We start from the raw sequence: 8,665 nt of genomic DNA, 5'->3' as shown, positions 1-8,665 counted from the left end.
AGTTTTCTGTTACCTTAACAAAATGCCCAAGACAATCAACTTTAAAAAGGAAAATTTGCCCTGGCTCACAGGTCCAATGATTTTTGTTGTCGTAGGGGAGCCCCACTGCTTTTGAACCTGTGGGGATGCAGCATATCTGACCATGTGTCAGAGCAAACTTGGTCACATGATGGCTGAGACAAAAGAGAGCTGAAAGAAGAAAAGACTTGAGGTCTCATTGTTGCTTTTGAGAGCACAGCCTTGATAATCAGAAGATCTCACAGTGATACAGAGGGAATAAATATAATTCTCAACCTGCTAGATGTCAACTATGCTGAATTCATACTCCAAAAATTGAAGGAATGATTCTAAGGAACATAGGAGGCTAAGAGTAGAAAAACCTTGCTGGGGAAATAGCTTGGTAATCTAAGTGCCTGCCTGGAAAGCAGGAAGACCCGGCTTCCATCCTAGTACTACATGACATGCCAGCCCTGCTGGAAGTTGGCCACTTAAGCAAGGCAGGGTGGTGCACATCTGTGGTCCCAGCACTGGGGAGGCTGAGTCAGAAGAATCACTGTGAGTCTGAGCTGCATGGTGAGATTCTGTACCAAATAAATAAATAAGTAAATAAGTAAATAAATGACTTAAAAAATTAAAAACAAAAAGAAAAAGAACAGGCAAACTTTACTGACAGAGACAGCTCCCAAAAGACAGGAGAATACTCAAAAGTAGGCTGCCAATGTGCCCACATCTTAGAGGAAGTTTTATGGAGCAAAATCATGAGATGGGTACAACATGAGTTTAACCTGTGGTCAACCAATAAAATTATAAGTACGGCAGTTAGGTAATTTTGATTAGTGGGAAAGCAGGTCATATAACAATCAACAGAAAGAATAAAGATCATTTTTTAGAAATGGATGGATCCATATCCACTCACTGTGGTGACTGATGTCTATCTAGACTTCATTTGACCAGGTGACATCAATTATCTTACCCCCTGCAGAAGCAAGGCCTAGTCACTTGTCCTTATGTTGAGGCCTGGCCTCCAACAAATGCACTTCTTGCCACGGTTATAATGTGCTTTATCTTTTGTATCGACTCTTTCAAGGGCCTAGTCTTGTCTGACTGTCTAAAATATTTTTACCTAATTTAGATGTCTATAATAACAGCAGACCCACATCTTAGATATTCTGCCATCAGATAAGGTCCAGGGAGATCCCCAAAATGGAAATGGAGAACCTGGGCTCACTCTACCCCGGGGCCACATAGTAGCTTGCAGGTTTGCAGACTTCTGTCACAGCAAAGTGATATTCAGGGCACATTGTGAGAATTTTAAAGATGCACCCTCAAAGAAATACAGTGTGGGCTCTCAAATGGAGAGCAACATCTTCTGGCTTAGAACTAGGTACATTTATGGGGACTGGGGAATGAAAATTTGTGATGAATTGTGAGTCTATGCAGAGGAGATTCACTTTCTAGATGAAAGGTGATGGCTTTTCATCATGTAGCACCTTTTATCAAAGGCGATGGTACATCATCACGGGAGGGGTGATGATAATCACAGGCCGTGGAGTGATAGCTCATCCATAAGAGAAAATCCCTTCCGGAAGGTGAAAAGGGGTGCTATGCCCACAGTTGAAAAACCTCACAGGTAAAAAGGAATGGCTCGGGCTTGTGATGTCTTTAAGATTCTTAGAAATTTTTGACTGGATTTGTGTCCTGAAGTTGCAGTTATTAAAAGCATATTTTAAAAATTATGATCTCTTTTGTCTTCTTGTATCTGTCTTTATGTCTTGTATCTTCCCTCAGTTCCATCACCTCCCAAAAGCACTGTGGGCTGGAGATGGAGCCTTTGATCTTCTGTAAACACCCACACCAGAACAAATTCTCTACTATGTTTTTGTCAGGAATATTTTCCAATAGTGCTTAGGATAGAAAATGTAAACAACTGTTTACAACATGCTTATATTTTAAATGCATGGATGGTTAATTAAGTCTTGTGATAGAAGAGGCTTCAAGGTATGAATAAGACAACATGGAATTCAGCCAAGTCTTTCCAATTACAGGAGAGATCATGGTCCAGGAACATCAGAGTAATGCTAGAAAAAGTTTATGAGCACAGCACCAAAGAACCACCATCTAGCACAGTTCTGCGGAGGCATTTAGAACACATGACAGACATGAGTAACATGGATTCTTAATATTTATTCCGAATTTATTTCTCTTGGTTTCCTTCCCTTACAGAGGTGAAAAGCCAAATGTTATTTTCCAGGCTTCTTCTAGCTAGACCTATTTTTTTTCCAGTGTATTTAGCACAGGGTTTACAGGGTCTCACTACACAGATCAGACTTGTTGTTATCCTCCTGTTTTCAGCCTCCCAATGCTGGGATTACAGGTGTGCACTGCCATGCCCAGTCTCAATTGCCGGCTCAGTGCACCCTGGGAGTGGGGCTGACACCACATCTGGTGCTGGGATGGATCCTGACCACTGAGCTCTGCCTAAGCAGGTGCTTTAATCTGGTGAGCTATCTGGCTAGCCCTTAGACTTACTTATATAACCTGGATATGTCCAATGAGAGTAAAAGAAAGTCAACTGAGGGAATTCTGTAAAGAAATTCAAGGGCTGAGGAGACAGCTCAGTGGAATAAGTGCTTGCCTGGCAAGAGCAAAGTTTGATCCCTGGTATCACAAAACAAACAAAAAAGCCCCAACCAACCAACCAAACAAAAACCCCAAAACTCCAAATCAAAGAAGACACATTTGCTTTCCTTGGGGCTGGGAGATGGCTCAGTAGAATAAGTGCTTCTCTGGCAAGCACAAGGGCCTTAGTGCAATCCCCTGTTCTGAAAAAAAAAAAAAAAAGAAAGAAAGAAAAAGAAAAAGAAAAAAAAAAAAAAGAAATTCACTGGCTCCTCCTACAGTGCCTATCTATGCTTTCCTAGTAACCATCTTGTAATTGAGGAAGGTCATCCAAATGCCAAACACTGTACCAACCTGGAGCCTTGCCCGTGTATTGCTTTTGAACCAGTTTTGCATGTTCAGACTTAATTCCTTTAAAGTCTAAGATACTCTTGTCATTATTGGTTGAAATGTTTCCTAATATATATAAGAAAGAAAATATAGTCCAGGGAAAATGATGCAAACTGCTCAGGAAATGCATGGGTTTTATTTGAAATCAGATACCCTGGGTTTGATCCTGGTTCCTTCATTTACTAGCTGTGTAAGCTTGGCTAAGGTAATGTACATTTTGGAATATTAATTTTCACATCTCTTAAATGAAAAAATTGGACAAACAGATGCTAAGATCATAGCAATAATATAAAAGAGAGTCCCTAATGTACTAAATAGAAAAGTTGGGCAAAATTATAGGGCATACTGGTGCTGTGAGGAGGTGCACACTTCAGTTTTCTAGGATTGTAGAATCCTAGAACTGAAGTAGTAGTTTGGCTACTCCAGAAATGACCCAGAATTAGGTATTTTTAATGGACAAACATGAATTTCACCCTGGCAGCTCCATTCTTGGCAATAGCCCCTCCCGGAGCAGGCGCATCTGCAGCATGTCAGAAGAAGGGATTTTGTTGTTGTAATATGTAATGAGTGGCTGCATCTTGCTGTTGCTGTCTGCTCTGAGGATCTGGTCTCTGTGGAACTTTTGTGGCAGCTGAGGTTTTGGCTGCATGGCTACCATGGCAACAGCCACACTCCTAGCACCAAGGATGTGTTTGTGTTCCCTAGTCTCACTTTGACTTAGTGTTTACTAGACAACTGGACACTTCCAATGGCTGGTGAGATAAAATGTGACTTTAGTTTCTGACGGCTAAAATGGGACTGGTTGGGACTTTTCTAGGTAGATAGAAAACATTTTACTGGCATATTTTTTTTTTTTTTCATGAGTAGAATATATTTATTGAGGGAAAGAAAGCTCCTGTCCAAGAGAGGGACAGGAAGGGGGCCAGAGTGGGTTGTCCTCGGAAAGCTGTCTCTTCCAGAGACTTTTAAAGAGTAAAACCATGTGGTGAGGCGGGTCTAAGTTGGAAAACATGGGAACACTCTTAGGTGGGAATGAGGTGGGACAAAACTAAGGTCAACCAATGAGATTACAAGCAACACTGCCCAGGTAAAATTGATTAAACCCAGTACCAAATGGGGAAGTGAGTCATGTAGCATGCAGACATGAATAAGGGACAGGGTCTCTTCCTGTTGGGGGTTGGACTAGTGACTCATTTGGGCTCTTTCAAGGTTATTGATATCTATTTAGAATATCAATCCCTGATGCCCATCCCAAGGGAAATATGTAGCTGTGTTTCCTCTTTTGTCTTGGTCTTGAGGTATGTCCCATACAGGAGTGTGTGTCTCTTCCAAGTTGCAAAGTCCCCTTGTCTTCCATCTTGCGCTACCATGCCTGGCTTGCTTTTGGGGGGCTCCTTCTTTTAAAAAAAAACTTTTATTTGGAGACCAATGGCCAAATTCTTAATTGTATTTTCTAGGAGATCATGTCAGCTCTGTCAAGAAATAAGCTCTCTAAGTGAAAGGCCAAATTAGGGGGGACTGTTAGCTCCTCATCAGTGCTTGAAAATGGCAGGCTGTGTCTGTCTTTTTTCCATGTAGTTGTAATCACTGTCTGAGCACCACAGTGCACTGCTGTGTCTACTCCTGACTTTCGTCAGCCTCAGTGGTCATGCCTTCCCTTTCCAGCTGGGCTGCCAGGGCTGGAGGAAATGAGAGAATTAGCAATGGAACCTGTTGAAAGCCAAAGCCACAGCCCACGCCACTGTAGAATCCTGAACATCCAGAGCTCCTCTAGTTTTTCTTTTTCCAAAATGGTGAATCTGGTGAGGGAGCACACATACTAAAATTGGAACGATACAGAGAAGATTAGCATGGCCCCTGCGCAAGGATGACGAGCAAATTCGTGAAGCTTTCCATATTTTTACCCATCTCTGACAAAACTAAACAAAAAAGGGTGATATAAATGAAGGATAATTTTGTATCTATATATACAAAATAGTCAGGATAGATATATAGCTACTTTCTCTTAATTCAATAAGAAGAAAAATCTATACTAATAGTGTTTGGACAGGATATCATGTCTGCATCTTGTGCTATGAATGACTACTACAAAGACAACAATGTGCAATGTATTAATTGTTGTAACTCTCCTACCAACCTGATTTGAAGCTGTCACATTGCATTTTTTTCTCAATAAAATTAATTTTAAAAAATGGTGAATCTGGAAAACAAGCATTTTTATCGTTCTGTGAAGAATTCAACTACAGCACCATATTCAATTTAGAGAAATAAGTCTGTGTCCTCTTCGTTTTTATTTATTTACTTTTATTTATTTGATATAGGTCCTACTATGCAGTTCAGGCTCATAGCAATCTTCCTGTCTCAGTCTCCCCAGTGCTAGGATTACAGGCATGCACCACCACACATGGTTTAGGGGTCAGCATGGCATGCAGTACCGAGGATTGAACATGGGTCCCTGCACTTGCCAGGCAGGCGCTTAGACTGCCGAGCTATCTCCACAGCCTGCTGGGTCTTGTTTGATCACTTTGGCTCCATGCCTAGCACTGAGGATAGGAAAGTGGTGGAAGCACTGTCCTGATCCTACACTGGGCAATCTAATCTTGATGGACAGGATTACACGAAGTTACTTGCATGTGGAAATGACAACTCCTGAAATACTTCTAAGGGGTAGGGGAAAAAGCCAAGCCAAGCTATGTTCACAGTCATGACTTCAATCATGTAAGAAAGCTAAATTATTTTCTATTAGTGATTACAGCTTGGGGGGTTGATATTCATACACACTGCTTCCTGACCATCTTTGCTCCACCTTCCTCTTCCTCCTTTCCCAAATCCCCTTCCCGTGTCTACAGAGTGTATTTCCTGTGTAGGGAAATTTTAAATCTTCTGTTTTTCCCTCTGGAATTTTGAGGGAATAAACCTTAATCTATGAGATGAACTGGCAGTAGGAAGATTAAAAAAAAACCTCATAAGATTTTTTCAGTGTACATGTTGAGGAGTCCCACACCAAGGGTGACACTCAAAAAAAGAGCCAGACATTTGAAATTTGTACATCTGATCTACAGAATGGAATTGGCAATGAAAATTTGTGCAGTGATATTGTGGCAAAAAAAGGGAAATTATGGATTGTGCTGAACACAAAGTTATCTTACTATGCAGAAAAATGTCTTTCAAGCAACCTTTCTAGTTCTTTCTTGGATTGGTTTAGGCAGCTAAAGGGAGAACTCTGTAGAGAAAATTTTCTATTTATATCCTTACTTATCCTACAAAGGCATGTGAATACAAATTTCATTTTGTAAATTTCTTTTACAAAAGAAGATGATTACCAAAAGTAGTTTTCTGTCTGCAGTTTCTCTAAATAAACCTCTTACAGCATGCCAAGCAAATGTTTTTGGGAATGACATATTCTGTGGGTCCACAACCCTCCAAGTGGAAGGATGACTTTGAGGTATGAGTGATGACCATACTTTTCCACTGCATGTTTGCTGCAGCAGCAAGGAGGAAGCGGCTGCAGCAGCAGTAGTAGGCATTACCAAAATGCTACTCACCTGAGAGTGCTGTGCTGGTTGTGTGTAGCATGAAGTATAGAAAGCTGCCCACAAGTCGATGTAGACACCTGACTTTCTCTTTCTGCTCTTTTTTTTGGAGTGAATAAGGAAATTTGCTATGCTGCAGTCATTTATTTTAGATATTAATTTCTATCTTTGTACCAAAACTTCTTTTTGTCTTTTCCCCTTTAAACATTACTATGGGGCCATGAATCTCCCAGAAAGCCAAGGAAAGAAGTTGAAGCAGTAAGGCCTTGTCTTTTCCCTTCTCAGTTTTATGTCTACATGACTACAAATGTAAAAATATCAAAGACCTCTCTGTTTCTAAAATGTGACTTTAGCAACCCCTTTTGAAGACCTGATCGAGGTTGGCCAAATAGCCCTGCACAGGGGCTGGTGTGTGTGTGTGGGTTCAATCCCGGGGCCTACCGTGCTGGCCCTGCCTGGGGGCACACGGAGACAGCAATTGAGATTGGGCGTGGTGACATGTGGCTGTAAACAGGCCGACAGCTGTGAGTCCAATCTAGTAGTGTAGACCCTTCTCTAAAAATACACACACACACACACACACACACACACACAAATTAAAGACCTTGTCATCATAATTTTAAGCAGGTAAAAATTTCATACAAGAGATGCATCTGAAGGTCTGGTACACAGATCCCATCAGTGGACATTTTTGATAGTTTTAACCAAGTGTAATAATTTAACACACATTAGATCAGCAGTCTTAGTTTTTATTCATGAACTTGGTGAGGATGATGAGATCCTGCTGATAATGGACTGAAGAATACTTTTTGTTCTGAGGAGCCTAGAAAATGAATTGTTACCCAAAATATGTCCAAATTATTTCTAATAGAGGAACATAGTAGAACAAAAACTGCTCTGAGCTTGGGAAGTGTGCATCAGAAACCCCTAGGCTGCCGGGACCCTGGATCAAGTTGCTGAGGCAGTGGGGCCTAGAAATCTGCATTTCTGTTTTTTTTTTCTTTGTATTTAGTACAGGATCTACAGGGTCTCACTACACAGGTCGGACTCATAGTGATCCTCCTGTGTTCAGCCTCCTGAGCGCTGGGATTACAGGCATGCCCCACTAAGCCCAGTCTCAATCGCCATCTCAGCATGCCCCAGGGGTTGGGGCCAGCACAGCAGGCCGGGGATTGACCCAGTCTCTGAGTCTGCCTAGGAATGCACTTTAATCTGCAGAGCTATTGCATTTCTAGCAAGACTCCAGCAGAGGTCTGTTAGTCTACTGAGGTTGCCTTCATAAAGTACCGTAGAAAGGAACTTAACTGATGGGAATTTATTTTCTCACAGTTCAAAAAGGATGACAGTCCCAGATGAAGTGCTAGCAGATTTGATTTTTGGCAACAGTTCTCTTCTTGGCTTGTAGGCAGCCACCTTCTCACTGTGTTTTCCCATAGTGGTGGGCAGGAAAAGACTGAAAAGATGCACATTCTGGTGAATCTTGTAAGAGCACTAATCCCAGTAAGGGTTCAGGATTCATCTAGCAGTAATCACTTCCCAAAGGCACTATTTAACATTATTTCTAGAGTCCAAAGTTTTACTTAAGTATCTTATGAATTGAAACTTCAGGCTTGATATATTCTGAAGAAAAATTCTTTCTAAATATGAACCTGTGAAACAAGGTAAGTCAGGTACAGTACTCCCCAAATACGATGGTGAGGTAGGCATAAAACAAGCATTCTTATCTTCAAAAGGAGAAAGAGGTGGAGTTCCAAGTAAGGACCAAATACAGGAAGACAAACTCCTTCAACTGCTAAATCTTGAGAATAATCCTTGATCATTTGACCTCTGCCTGCTTGGTGGAGTGCCCCCACACCCAGAGACCATCAGGGCTCTGAGTGTCCTGGCCCCTGGAGCTAAGAAGGACACAGCCTTGCCCAGGGGCCTTGGTGACCTCTAAATCATCTTTGTGGTCTTCCTTCCTTTTTATAAAGGGCAAAGCATATTCACATCTGGATAGCTCGGTTTGTATTGTCTAGCACTAAGATCCCAGCTCTAGGACCAAAACCATTGGTCCTAGTTAGGTGGGGTTTTTTGTTCTTGTTTTTATTTCATTTTTCCCCAGTTTTGTCACCTTTGTTTGC

General features: G+C 41.5%; 1 pseudogene; it reads left to right on the top strand.

Moving 5' to 3' along the window:
- Window positions 1-4,811: 4,811 nt before the first annotated feature.
- LOC111812171 lies at window positions 4,812-4,911 on the top strand (annotated as a pseudogene).
- Window positions 4,912-8,665: the final 3,754 nt, after the last annotated feature.

This window comes from Octodon degus, unplaced genomic scaffold (genome assembly GCF_000260255.1).
Source record: "Octodon degus isolate 3935 unplaced genomic scaffold, OctDeg1.0 scaffold00115, whole genome shotgun sequence".
NCBI lineage: Eukaryota > Metazoa > Chordata > Mammalia > Rodentia > Octodontidae > Octodon > Octodon degus.
The sequence above is the reverse complement of the archived record's forward strand: the minus strand, read 5'-3'. Positions and strand labels throughout refer to the sequence as shown.